This window comes from Marmota marmota, unplaced genomic scaffold, assembly GCF_001458135.2.
Source record: "Marmota marmota marmota unplaced genomic scaffold, marMar, whole genome shotgun sequence".
Classification (NCBI taxonomy): Eukaryota; Metazoa; Chordata; class Mammalia; order Rodentia; family Sciuridae; genus Marmota; species Marmota marmota.
Window position 1 is genome coordinate 5278132 of NW_026000037.1, and position 12532 is coordinate 5290663.

A 12532-nucleotide genomic window follows, 5' to 3' on the forward strand; every position below is an offset into this window, starting at 1 on the left:
GGAACCCAGGACCTTGCCGGAATTAATAGTGGATATTCAAAGCAGATGGGGGACTCAGGAAGTTGGAGATAGTAAGGAAACAGCCCCAGAGCCACCACCGCAGCCAACAGGGGCAGCGCCAGCCAGAGCAGCAAAGTGGAGGGATAGGGCCTTAAGGGATCCTGCGTTTCTAAGAGACCTGAGGTGTGTCTAGGTACAGAGAGGTCAGCGATCTCTGAAAAGGGGGCCACACCATGTCACTGAGCAGGAAAGAAGCTGCATCTCTCCTAGCTGCCACAGAGGAAGGAGCCACTCTGCATCCATGCCTCAGGGCCAGTACCTGGAGGGGGGTGGCGATTCCTGGCAAACCCAAGCTGGGCCCCAAATACAGGCTTTGCAAACCCACACCCCACAACATAAAGAGTACCTAAATGACCAGGAGAAAAATCGAACACCACACAACAAACCCACACCCCACAACATAAATAGTACCTAAATGACCAGGAGAAAAATCCAACATGGAAAGAGGTTTACACATCATGGAAAACCCACCTGGATTCCCGCTGCCCCTTTGAGTCCAGTGGCTCATGGGATGTACTAGGAGAGAGACTCTGGGGAAGAACTGATCAAGTTTGGAGACTGGACCCAAAAGAACAGGAAACACAGTGTCAGCAGGTAACAGCAGGAACCAAGAATTAGCTCCTCCAGTGCACAAATGAAACCAGGGGAGATCTCTGGGGTGCAGTCTCCCAGTATGGACCTGTGACTGCTGGACCCTGGAGACAGGCTTATTTAATATCTTCAGACCAATCACCACTCAACAAAGAACTGCAGCCCACCTAAGCCTGAAACCGGCCTCCTGAAGTGGTGCCTATGGGATGTCCTCACACTCCAGCGACCCCATCCCAAAGGTGGAGCAGACAGCACCCTCCAACCCACTCCACAGTGCAATGCTGACATCAGAAGGCTAGAATTGTTTCAACTCCAAAAGAAACAGTTCTTTACCTTTTCACTGAGATTTTTTTTTTCCATTTTATCTTTGTTCTTTTCTCTAATTGTGACCTCAATGGTTCATGGTCAATTTGTATACTTATTTTTTTCCCCATTTCTAGCATTTTTCAAGGCAGTCATTTTTCATGGATAAGTATTTTGAGAACTAGGGTATTTCATTAGTATATTTCATTCCATTTTATATTCTTTCATTTTTATTATTTTTAAACTTGTTTTATACATTTTTCCTTAGATATGTTTCCCTTATTTCTTTTTTCTGCAAGCCGCCAAACTTCATTGTTCTTTATCACTCTTTAGTTAAATTTTACTTATATTTTCTTTCCTCCTCCCTCATAATCATCACATCTTACATCGTATCTATTCATCAAAAGTGTAAGCTCTTTCACAAACTTACTGTTTTTAATATAGGCAATTAGTGATCACATCATTTCTATTTATTCTAACATTATAAATGTCATAGCAACAACTATTTACTTTAATTGTGTGTATTTTTTCATTGTTTATTGTTATCATATGTCTCACCCTAAATGCTGAGGTACTGGAAACCATCAGAGACACTGTAAGCCACAGGGTAGAAATGCTATTGCTTCAGATACATACTATCAGATAGGCAGACACACAAACAACAAGAAAAAGCAAGGGAGCAAACTGACCCAAACAAAATACTTCAACAGGATCCATCAACACCACAGTGGAAGAAATGTCAGAGAAGGAATTTAGAATGTTCAGAGTTAAAATGCTCTGTAAGATCAAGGATGATGTAAAGAATGAAATCAGAGAAAATATGGGAGGTGAAACATCACTTCAATATAGGGATTCTAAAAAAAATCAAGCAGAAACCTTTTAAATAAAGGAATCAATAAACCAGATTAAATTTTTAATGGAAAGCATCACCAGCAGACTGAACTATTTGGAAGACAGTTCCATGTAATGAAGACCAAATATGTAATTTTGAAAATAAAGTTGAACATGGAGAAAATAATGGTGAGACCCCTGAACAGAGAACTTTCAAAAAATATGGATTAACATGAAAAGACCAAATTTATGATTTATCAGGATAGATGAAGACTTAGAGATACAAACCAAAGGAATGCACTGACTGTCCAATGAAATAATATCTGAAGACTTCTAAAACCTTAAGAATGAAATGGAAAAAATCAAATAGAGGAGGCTTACAGACCCCTAATACACAAAAGTACAAGAGACCCACACACCAAGGCACATTATTATGAAAATGAGTACCATACAGAATAAGGATAGAATTTTAAAAGCTGCCAGAAAAAAACAACAGGTCGCATTCAGAGGAAAACCAATTTGGATCTCAGCTGATTTCTCAACCCAGACCCTCAAAGGTAGAAGGTCTTGGAATAATATAGCAAGCTCTGAAAGACAATGGATGTCAACCAAGAATACTATGCCCGGTCAGTATCAGGCTCGGGGGAGAGAGGAAGTGATCGCTCCCGGAGGAGCGCGAGCCAAGTGGCCAGCGCAGTGTGAGACAGCACATCCTGCCCACGCTGGGCCCAGTGCCCTATGGTCCGCCCGCGCCACTGTAGCCCAGGAGCCACCTCTGCACTCCGGAGCCCAGTGCCGCTGCGGCAGAGCTCAACCAGGAGGAGGAAGCCTAGTGCCAGCCCAGCCCAGACAGGAGGAGGAAGCCCAGCACCGAGCCAGACCAGAGAAGGAAGCCTGGCCCCACCCTCTGTGCTAGTCTGGAGGAAGCCCATCAACCCTTAAAAACCATCAAAGAGAGTGTGGCTACCAGCACGGTTCTGCGGCTGATCCAGGTACCCAGTTTCTAACTCCCCCACCCTTAGCTGCGATAACTCAAAATATTTCCCACAAGCTTTTGGGGGTTGTAGCTATCAACACAAAACAACAACTGTACAGGCACCTGGTTTCCACCTCAGAGACTAGAGTAGGGAAGATACAGGTGGAAGCTCATGTCCTTTCACACGGGCTATATCCACCACCCTGAACACAGAGGCTCAAGCTAGGAATAGACAATGCCACCTACTGGAAGCAAGGAAAATGGTGTTCTGAAGACTTTTTTTCTCTTCTCTTTCAGAACCTCAACATATGTGAAACTAAGAACTGTGCATGAACAACCAAATCACCAAAATAATATAATAAAGAGGAATTGCATATACCCCACCTTCCCCCCATTTTTTTCTTTATTTCTATCTTATTTTCTTTTTCCTTCTCTCTTATTTCTCTTTTCTTCCTTGTTTTTTTTTTATTTTCTTCATTTATATTACCTCTATCCCACTTTCAACCTCCTAACTTTTGCTATCTATACATAGGGTAACTATCTAAATACAGATAGGCGGTTGAGTCTATACATTCTTCCATAAATTACCAGTCTATTGGTTAGAGTTCTCCAAAGTTGCTAAGTTAGTTTAACCTCATACCCTCACTCCTTTCCCTCTAAGTATAACATCCTTCATCTGAAATTAAGTTATCTATATGCCACCAGATATGGTATGCCTTTTATGAAACTAATGACTATATTCTTAAATAATAATTAAAACCAATATCTGTAGACTTAGAATCTAACTATAAATGTATTAATAATGAAAACTTGTGCTTAGATGATGTACTGTTGATATTGGGAACTGTTAACATTGTCTTTCTCTGCAAAAGATGGGTTTTGGAGCTATACAAAAACAATATAAATATATAAGGGGAAAACCATTAACACAACAGTTTCACAAAGCTAGAAAGAAACATGAGCAGTATGAAAAGACAAGGAAAGAAAGGACCACAAACAATGAAGGTCAATTCAACATTAGATGAGGTAATATCTGCAGCTGATGGAATGTCAGATAAAGAGTTCAGGATATACATGCTTCAGATGATCTGGAGTCTCAAGGAAGACATTATACAGCAAATTCAGACAATGAAAGATCACTTTAACAATGAATTACATAAACAAATCCAAGAAGCAAAAGATCAACTCTATGGGGAGATAGAGGATATAAAAAAAAAAAAAAAACAGAAATCCTGGAAATGCAGGAAACAATAAACCAAATTAAAAACTCAAATGAGAGTATTACCAGCAGAGTAGAACATTTAGAAGATAGAACTTCAGACAACGAAGACAAAGTTTTTCAACTTGAAAAGAACATAGACAGCTCAGCGGGAATGTTAAGAAATCATGAGCAGAACATCCAAGAATTATGAGATAATATAAAGAAACCAAACCTAAGAGTATTGGGATACAAGAGGGTATAGAGGTCCAAACCAAAGGAATGAGCAATCTATTCATTGAAATAATACTAGAAAACTTCCCAGACTTAAAGAATGAAAAAGAAATCCAAATACTAGAAGCCTACAGAACACCGAATGTACAAAAATCATAAGAGATCCACACCAAGACACATAACAATGAAGATGCCCAACATACAGAATAAGGAGAGAATCTTAAAAGCCACAAGAGAGAGGAAGCAGATTACATTTAGGGGTAAACCAATCAGGATAACGGCTGATCTTTCAACACAGACTCTGAAAGCTAGAACATCCTGGAACAACATATTTCAAACACTGAAAGAAAAAGGGTTCCAACCAAGAATCATGTATCCAGTGAAATTAAGCTTCAGGATTGAAGATGAAATAAAAATCTTCCACGATAAACAAAAGTTAAAAGAATTTGCAGCTAGAAAACCAGCTCTTCAGAACATCCTTGGCAAAACATTACAGGAAGAGGAAATGAAAAATAACAATGAAAACCAACAGTGGGAGGTAGTACAGTAAAGGAAAAACTAATATAGGAAAAACAAATCATGTTAAGTAACATACATAATCAAATATGGCTGGAAGTACAGACCATGTCTCAATAGTAACCCTAAATGTTAATGGCTTAAATGCACCAATCAAAAGACACAGGCTAGTAGAATGGATTAAAAAAAAAGATCCAACAATATGCTGCCTACAGGAGACTCATCTGATAGCAAAAGACATACTTAGACTGAAGGTGAAAGGTTGGGAAAAATACCACTCATATGGACCTCGGAAACAAGCAGGGGTGTCCATACTTGTATCAAATAAAATAGACTTCAAGCCAAAGTTAATCAAAAGGGATAAACAAGGACACTACATACTGCTCAAGGGAACCATACATCAACAAGACTTAACGATCATTTTTATATAATATATATGCCCCAAACAATGGTGCAGCTACGTTCAAACAAACTCTTAAGTTCAAGAATCAAATAGACCACAACACAATAATCATGCGAGATTTTAACAAACTTCTCTCACCACTGTACAGATCTTCCAAACAAAAGTTGAATAAAGAAACCATAGAGCTCAATAATACAATTAATAACTTAGACTTAATTGATATATACAGAATATACCACCCAACATCAAGCAGATATACTTTCTTCTCAGCAGCACATGGATCCTTCTCAAAAATAGACCATATATCATGTCACAGGGCAAATCTTAGCAATTACAAAGGAGTAGAGATACTACCATGCATTTTATCTGATCATAATGGAATGAAATTGGAAATCAATAATAATAAAATAAGAAAGAGAAAATCCTACATCACATGGAGAATAAACAATATATTACTGAATGAACAAAGGGTTACAGAAGATAAAGAGGAAATTTAAAAATTCTTAGAGGTAAATGAAAACTCAGACACAATATATTGAAATCTCTGGGACACTATGAATGCAGAACTAAGAGGAGAATTCATTTCATGGAGTTCATTCCTTAAAAGAAGGAAAAGCCAACAAATAAATGACCTCACACTACACCTCGAAGCCTTAGAAATAGAAGAACAAATCAGCAGCAAATACAGTAGAAGGCAAGAATTAAAATCAGAGCTGAAATCAATGAAATTGAAACAAAAGAAACAATCGAAAAAAATGACAAAACTAAAAGTTGGTTCTTTGAAAAAATAAATAAGATTGATAGACCACTAGCCACGCTAACAAAGAGAAGAAGAGAGAACACAAATTACTAGCTTACAGGATGAAAAAGGCAACATCACAGACACTTCAGAAATACATAAGATAATTAGAAATTATTTTGAAACCCTATACACTAATAAAATAGAGGATAATGAAGGCATTGATAAATTCCTTAAGGCATATGAGCTATCCAGATTGAGTCAGGATGATATAAACAACCTAGACAGACCAATATCAAGTGAGGAAATAGGAGAAGCCATCAAAAGATTACCAACCAAGAAAAGCCCAGGACCGGACAGATATACAGCAGAATTTTACAAGAACATTAAAGAAGAACTAATACCAATTCTCTACAATCTATTTCAGGAGATAGAAAAAGAGGGAGTACTTCCAAATTCATTCTATGAGGCCAACATCACCCTAATTCCAAAACCAGGTAAAGACATTTCAAAGAAAGAAAACTTTAGACCAATATCCCTAATGAATTTAGATGCAAAAATCCTCAATAATATTCTGGCAAATCAGATACAAAAACATATCAAAAAGGTCATGCACCACGACCAAGTGGGATTCATCCCTGGGATGCAAGGCTGGTTCAATATATGGAAATCAATAAATGTAATTCACCACATCAATAGACTTAAAGAACCATATGATCATCTCGATAGATGCTGAAAAAGCATTCGACAAAATACAGCATCCCTTTATGTTCAAAACTCTAGAAAAAATAGGGATAACAGGAAATTACCTCAAAATGGTAAAAGCTATATATGCTAAGCCTCAGGCCAGCATCATTCTAAATGGAGAAAAATTGAAGGCATTCCCTTTAAAATCTGGAACAAGACAGGGATGCCCTCTCTCACCACTTCTATTCAACATAGTTCTTGAAACACTAGCCAGATCAATTAGATGAAAGAAATTAAAGGCATAAATATAGGAAAAGAACTTAAATTAGCACTATTTGCCGATGACATGATCCTATACCTAGCAGATCCAAAAAATTCAACCAAGAAACTTCTAGAACTAGTAAATGAATTCAGCAAAGTGGCAGGATATAAAATCAATACCAATAAATCAGAGGCATTCCTGTATATCAATGACAAATTCTCTGAAATGGAAATGAGGACAACTACTCCATTCACAATATACACCCGCCCAAAAAATAATAAAATACCTGGGAATCAACTTAACAAAAGAGGTGAAAGAGCTATACAATGAAAACTACAGAACCCTGAAGAAAGAAATAGAAGAAGACCTTAGAAGATGGAAGGATTTACCTTGCTCATGGATTGGTAGAGTTAATATTATTAAGATGGCCATACTACCAAAAGCACTTTACAGATTTAATGCAATTCCCATCAAAATCCCAATGACATTCCTTGCAGAAATAGAAAAAGCAATCATGAAATTCATCTGGAAAAACAAGAAACCCAGAATAGCTAAAGTAATTCTAAGCAGGAAGAGTGAAATTGGTGGTATCGCAATTCCAGATTTTAAACTATACTATAGAGCAATAGTAACAAAAACAGCATGGTACTGGCACCAAAACAGGCTGGAAGACCAATGGTACAAAATAGAGGACACAGAGACAAATCCACAAAATTACAACTACCTTATATTAGACAAAGGTGCTAAAACCATGCAATGGAAAAAGGACAGCATCTTCAACAAATGGTCCTGGGAGAACTGGAAATCCATATGCAACAAAATGAAATTGAATCCCTTTCTCTCACCATGCACAAAATTCAACTCAAAATGTATCAAGGAGCTAGGAATCAGACCAGAGACTCTGCGTCTAATAGAAGATAAAGTTAGTCCTAATCTTCATCACGTGGGGGCAGGCCCCATATTTCTTAATAAGATACCTATAGCAGAAGAGTTAAAACCAAGAATCAACAAATGGGACGAATTCAAACTAAAAAGTTTTTTCTCAGCAAGAGAAATAATATGCAAGGTGAATAGGGAGCCTACATCCTGGGAACAAATTTTTACCCCTCAAACATCAGATAGAGCTCTAATATCTAGAGTATACAAAGAACTCAAAAAGTTAAACAAGAAAGCAAATAACCCAATCAACAAATGGGCCAAGGACTTGAACAGAAACTTTTCAGAAGAGGATATACAATCAATCAACAAATACATGAAAAAATGCTCACCATCTCTAGCAATCAGAAAAATGCAATTTAAAACTACTCTAAGATACCATCTCACTCCAATAAGAATGGCAGCCATTATGAAGTCAAACAACAATAAGTACTGGCGAGGATGCGGGGGAAAAAGGTACACTCATACATTGCTGGTGGGACTGCAAATTAGTGCAGCCAATTTGGAAAGCAGTATGGAGATTCCTTGGAAAGCTGGGAATGGAACCACCATTTGACCCAGCTATTCTTCTCAGACTATACCCAAAAGACCTAAGAGCATACTACAGGGATACAGCCACATCAATGTTTATAGCAGCACAATTCACAACAGCTAGAATGTGGAACCATCCTAGATGCCCTTCAATAGATTAATGGATTTTAAAAATGTGGCATTTATACACAATGGAATATTACTCAGCACTAAAAAATAATAAAATCATGGCATTTGCAGGCAAATATATGGCATTAGAGCAGATTATGCTAAGTTAGCCAATCCCTAAAAACCAAATGCCGAATGTCTTCTCTGATATAAGGGGGGTGACTAAAAATGGGATAGGGAGGAAGAGCATGAGAAGATGACTACCACTAAATAGGGAAGAGAGGTGGGAGGGTAAAAAGAGGGAGAAGGGGAGTTGCACAGAAGATGGGAGGAGAACCTCATTGTTATACAGAATACATATATGATGTTGTAATGAGAAAAAGAAAAAAAAGTGTGTCACGTTAGGTTGGATAGAGAAAGGATGGGAGAGGAGGGGAGGATAGGAAGGGCAACAGAATAGAATAGACAATATGATTGAAGTATGTACATTCCATGTACGTATTATATGTCAAAATGCATTCTACTGTCATGTATGACTAATAACTAAAAAGAAATAAAAATTAATAAAAAAGTTTACTGTTATTACGTTCCTATCAGTTTATCCATTCAGATTTGTCCACATTTGCTCTATATACTTAGGTACTTTGGTGTTGAGTGCATATGTATTTACAATTGTTTTACATCCTGTTGGATTGACACTTATCATTGTAGAATGACCTTATCTCTAGAGAATTTTTAAAATGTGAAATCTACTTTGTCTGACGTAAGTACAGCTCTTCTTATTTGATTACCAATTGTTTGGGTACCTTTTTCCATCTCTTCACTTTAAGCCTACATGTGTCCCAAAGTAAGTTTCTTATAGTGTATTTGAATCTTGCTTCTTAAGAAAATTATTCAGTTACTTTGAATCTCTTGGGTGTTGGTTTTAATTCATTTACAAGTAAGTATTTATGTGAGTAAAGGATTTACTATTCTCAGTTTGTTAACTATTTTCTGTTTGTCTTATAGTTTCATTTTGTTTTTCTCTTTTGCTATTTTGAGTTTTGTTGTTTGTGTCTACAGGCTTTGTTGCATTTTTCTTTCTTTTATTTAACTTCCATGGGTATTCTCTGTTGTTCAGGTGTGGATTATGTACAATGCCTTATAACATTGTTTTAACTGGGCAGAAATTTCTCTTATACTCTGTGTCTATTAACATAATTTATTTTTACTTATTTTTAGTGATTTTGTATTTTTAGTTTTATACCTGAATAAAGCTTTTTAATTACTCCATTATAGTAAAAAGTAAAAAAATAAAATAAAAATAATTAAAAAAAGAATACTATGCCCAGCAAAATTAAGCTTCAGAATTGAGAATGAAACAAAAACCTTCCACGATAAACAAAAGTCAAAAGAATGCAAAACTAGAAGGCTGCATTATAAAACATTCTGAAATATTTCATGAAGAGAAAATGAAAAATAAAATTAAAAACCAGCAAAGGGAGGAACTACACTAGAAGAACAGTCAATCAAAGGAAAAACTAATTCAAATTAAAAATGAGAAATAAATCAAAATGAGAGGGAATAAAAACAATTTCTCCACAATATTAAATGTAAATGGCCTAAACTTGCAAATCAAAAGACAGACTGGATTAAAAAACAAGACCCAACAATTTAACTGATCTATAAGATAAAGGATGATGCAAAGAATGAAATCAGAAAATATGGGAGGTGAAATATTACTTTAATATAGAGATTCTGAAAAAAAAAAAAAAAACGTGTCAACAATGTGCCGTTACCAAGAGACTCACCTCATAGGCAAAGATACCCACAGACTGGCAGTAAAGGGTGGGAAAAAACATACCATTCACATGGATCTTGTAAACAAGCAGGGATATCTCTTCTCACATCAGATAAAGTGGTCTTTAATCCAAAGTTAATCATAAGGGACCAATAAGGTTATTTCATACTGCTTTAAGGCATTATACATTAACAAGACATGACAATCATAAATATGTATTTGCTCCCCAAATATAGCATCTATGTATATCAAACAAAAACTTCTCAATTTTAAGAATCAAATAAAACATGACACAATACTACTGGGTAACTTTAGCATGCCTCTCTTGTTACTGGATAGCTCATCCAAACAAAAACTAAATAAAGAATCTGTAGAACTCAATAATTCAATCAATAATTTAGACTTGACACATAGAATATTTCATCCAGCAATGACTGCATACACTTTCCTCTCAGAAGCACACATAACCTTCTCTAAAATAGACCATGTCCTAGGCCACAAAGCAACTCTCAAATACCAAAAAAAAAATAGTCATTATATCTTGCATTCTATCAGATCTTAGTTGAGTAAAATTAGAAATATATGATAAAATAAAAATAGAAGCTATTCTAACACCTGGAGACTAAATAATACACTATTGAATGACCAATGGATAGATGAAGAAATTGGGTAAAATAAAAAAAAAATACTTAGAGGTAAATGAGAATAGTGACAAAACCTAACAAAATATCTGGGACATTATGAAGACAACTTTAAGAGGAAAATTCATTACAATAAACTCATTTAAAGAACAGAATGTCACCAAATTAATAACCTAATACATATCAAAGCTCTACAAAAAGGACAAATCAACACCAAAAGCAGTACAAGGCAGGAAGGTAGAAGGAAATAACTAAAATCAGACCCAAAAATCAATAAAATTGAAACAAAAAAATTAAAAAAACAAAACAAAAAAAAAAAAACAATGAAACAAAGTTGGTTCTTTGAAAAATAACACTGATAAACCCTTAGCCATGCTAACCAAGAAAAAAGGGAAAACACTCAAATTACTAAAATTTGTGATGAATAAGGAAATATCTCCATGAGCACTACCAAATTATTTTGAAAACTTATACACCAATAAAATAGAAAACCTTGAAGACATCAGCAAATTCTAGAGACATATGACCTACCCACATTGAGTCAGGAGGCCGTAGAAAATTTAAACAGATCAATTTCAAGCAATGAAATTAAAGACATCATCAAAAGCCTACCAATAAAGAAAAGCACAGTACCTGACAGATTCTCTCCTGAGTTCTACCAGACCTGCAAAGAACAAACAGCAATCCTCCCCAAATTATTCCATGAAGTAGAAAAGGAGGGAACCTTCCAAACTCATTTGATGAGGCTATTATCGCCTGATACCAAAATGAGAAAGACACATCATGGAAATAAAACTTCAGACCAATATCCTTAATGAACATAGATATAAAAATTCTTAACATACTGGAAAATCACAAACAAAACACATTAAAATAATAGTTTGGGCTGGGATTGTGGTTTAGCAGGAGCATATTTTGCCTGGCATGTGTGAGGCATTGGGTTCATTTCTTAGTACCATGTATAATAAAATAAAGATCTATCAACAACTACGAAAAAAAATTAAAAAAAAATAGTTCATCATTATCAAGTGGGTTTCAATCCAGGGATGCAAGGTTGATTCAACATATAGAAATCAATAAACGTAATTCATCACATCAATAGATTTAAGGACAAGAATCATATGATTATCTCAATAGATGCAAAAAATAAAAAGCATTTCACAAAATTCAGCATCCATTCATGCTCAACACACTAGAAAAAAACAATAGTAGTAACATACCTCAACATTGTAAAAGCTGTATGTGATAAACCAAAGGTCAACATTCTTTCTAAATGAAAAAAAAATGAAAGCATCCCTCTAAAAACTAGAGCAAGACAGGGATACCATTTTTCACTACTTCTATCAACAGAGTCCTTAAAATTCTAGGCAGAGCAATTAGGCAAAAGAAAGAAATTAAATGGATATGAACAGGAAACAAAAAGCTCATACTCTGTTTGCCAATGACATGATTCTATATTTAGAAGACCTAAAAAACACTACCAGAACTCACACGAATTCATCCAAGTAGCAGGGTATAAAATTAACACCCAGTAATCAATTATGTTCCTATATACAACAATGACGAATTGGCTGAAAGAGAAATTAGGGAAACCATCTCATTCACAATAGCCTAAAAATATATTTTTATGTATATTGGGAATTAGATTGATTGGGAATCAATCTGACAAAAGAGGTGAAGGACCTCCACAATACAAACTACACAACACTAAAGAAATAGAGGGAGACATAAAAGAT